Genomic DNA, 3046 nt, shown 5'->3' with positions numbered 1-3046 from the left:
ATCACTACTTTATGGTGATGGTAATGTCCTGGGAAGTCCCACAAGAGGGCTGATGATGGTGTTCTTGGTGGAAGTGACCAGTGGTGGTAGAGAGAAGGATCTATTAGAGATCTAGGCCTATTATATTTGTGTGGGAATCCAAGGATTCCCTGACTAGGGCCCCGGATGAGGTGGTATAATATTGACCAAAAAGGCCATTATTAAGTGAACCAGTCTCTTGCCCTTATTCAACTTTGATAGTCCTATCTTTATCTGATGGCCTTAGACTTTCTCCCTGTTGTTTAAGTGTTGTCATTTGTTAAATCTGGTTCAATCTTTATATGTTGAAAGAGAAAGAGGAGAGATAGAACAAGGAAGAGAGAAAAAAACAGAGAGAGCACAAAATACTGCTCTACCCTGCATGGAGTAGTGTGTGTGTGTGCGTGTGCCTGTGCGTGTGCCTATGCCTGTGCCTGTGCGTGCGCGTGCGCATGCGCGTGTGAGTGTGGTGCTAGAAATTGAATTCAGGATCTCACACATGGAAAGTATCCACTCTAAGTCACCTCTAAGGGCTTAATATTTTCTATTTTTCTTTACAATATAGCTGATTACATTCTTAGTCAACTTTCTGCTGCTATATAACAATTGTTTCTAGAAACTTTTAACTAGTAGTAATGTTCCATACTTTCCTTTAAGACCTCACTGACATTCTCCTCTAGGCTCTAAAGTATCAGTGAACTGTTTTGTGGAAGCCCTTTATATTTTTAATGTTCTCAAAGCCTTTTCATTTCTTGTCATTTTTTTTCCAAAGTCAATGTCACGCTACATGTTTTAGAGTTTTCAGCAGCATCCTACTTCCGGTATTCAAAAGCTGTTGTGCTATTTATTGCTTTGTAACAAAACACTCCAAAGTTAGTTGTATAAAGAGAATATTTTTGTAGGTTTAGGAATTGTGTAGGTCAGGAGTTTGACAGAGCAAAATCTTGGCTCATGAGGTTTGATGCTTTAAATAAAAGACTTTGACTCAGGCCTGGTGGTGGCATTCCTGATTGGGTGCACATGTTACAATGTGCAAGAACCCAGGTTCTAGCCCCTGACTCCATCTGCAGGGGGAAAGCTTTGTGAGTGGTGAAGCAGTGCTGCAGGTGTCTCCCTGTCTCTATCACCCCATTTCCTCTTGATTTCTGGCTGTCTCTGTTCAGTAAATAAAGATAATTTAAAAGATTTTAAATAAGACTTTATCTCAATGGCTAAGGGCTGTAGACTTGTATATAACTTCATCTATCTAGTTGAGGAAGGCTTTACTAGAACTATCAGCAAGAACATCTATAAATGACACTTCCATAGGTTCTTTTGGCATGGGCTAATTTGAACATCTTCAAAATCATTAAGCAGATTCCAAGAATAAATATCTCCAGAGAGCAGGCTGTTAATGTGTGACATTTTTCTATCCTTAATGCCTCATGAAATCACATTCACAAAATTATGTTGGTCAAGGCAGGGACAGAGGCCCACTCTGGACCAAGGAGACATAAACCTCACAGTGCAATTGCAAAAATATCACATCCAGTATTTTTCTTTATCTTTTTTTTTGGCTTATCTCACTTAACATGATTTCTTCAAGTTTCATCAAAGATAAGGGAAATGAGATAGCTTCATCTTCTAATTTCCTTTGTGTACATAAAACAAAACTTCACAAGTTTATTTTTTAATTTTAATTTGATTTATGTATTCATTAACTGGATAGAGACAGAAAAAAGTTGAGATGGAGAAAAGTGGGAGAGAGAAAGAGAGACACCTGGAGCATCATTTGACCACTTGTGAAGCTTTCCCCCTGCAGGTAGAGACCAGAGGCTAGAGCCCGGCTCCTTGGCTCCTTGAATGTAATAATATTTGATTCACTGAGTGTGCCAACATGAGGTCCCTAGCACAACCTTCTTAGTCACTCATCTGTTGTTAGTTATCTGGATTGCTTCCAAGTTTGGGCTATTACAAATAGTACTACTGTGGACATAGTTGTACATACATCTCTTTATATAGATGCTCTTCTTTACTATGGATAAATTCCCAGAAAAGAAATTTCATAATCTGGTTAGTCCTTTGGATCTCTTCTTAGCTAAAGATTCTGTCCATTGTTGTTGCGGCGGTCTGGCGTCGGGTTGCACCACGGAGAAGAGAGCGGATGTCCAGAGCAAAGGGGTACACAAATCTTTATTATAGGATGGGGGGGAGGTTTGGTTCAGACCACGTGGAGCCAGCCGGCAATGGCCGATCACGGGGGGAGAGCAGGGAGCGAGATCTCAGAGAGGGAGAGCAGAGAGCCCAGAGAGAGAGAGGGGAGGGGTGAGGGGGCTTTTTATTGGGCGACAACCAGGGGTGCCGTGTAGGGCTAGGATTGGTTGAAAGGGGGCACTCTAGGATTTAGCGGGGCATAGAAAAACCTGGGGGCAGAGACTGCATCAGAATAACTCCTCAGCAACATCTCCTCCTATCCCTTTATATCTAAATGGACACAGTAAAGAAAAATGGAATGGAGCAGGCTTAAATGTTTTAGAGGAATGCCATGCTCAGGTGGGAAGATGTAGGACTTTCTGTGGAGGAGGGAAGGCTTAAATGGCTGCGAACCTTGTGATATTTATGCGTCCTCCTGTGTTCAACCCCTCTTTAGAGAGAGAGACTTACCTGGAGAGACTCATCTCATAGGTTTAAGTGCAGCCTGCTCAACCATCTCTTCACAATATCTCTACATCTTTTCTATCTTTCTATCTAGTAATTGCATAAGATGTACAAAGTCTATAAAAGACTGTCATGGGGCAGAAACCTTTTGGGCATAAGCCTAAATGATATAACAAAATAGGAAGGGACAAGTAGGGGAGAAGTAAAAGCCAGTGTGAAGGGAAGGATTGGTGTGTAAAGGAACATTCCCTGTTTGGGTGGGGAAAGGGGCAAGGGTACATAATGAGGGGGAGGCGGGAGGCATGACCCACCAAACAGAGGGGCTATTTGGCATTGTATAGTCCTCAAGGCAACAGTCTGTAAAGTCTATGAATTACTCAGGATCAGTCTA

The sequence above is a fragment of the Erinaceus europaeus genome, chromosome 8 (genome assembly GCF_950295315.1).
Source record: "Erinaceus europaeus chromosome 8, mEriEur2.1, whole genome shotgun sequence".
In the NCBI taxonomy this organism is placed as follows: Eukaryota; Metazoa; Chordata; class Mammalia; order Eulipotyphla; family Erinaceidae; genus Erinaceus; species Erinaceus europaeus.
The sequence above is the reverse complement of the archived record's forward strand: the minus strand, read 5'-3'. Positions refer to the sequence as shown.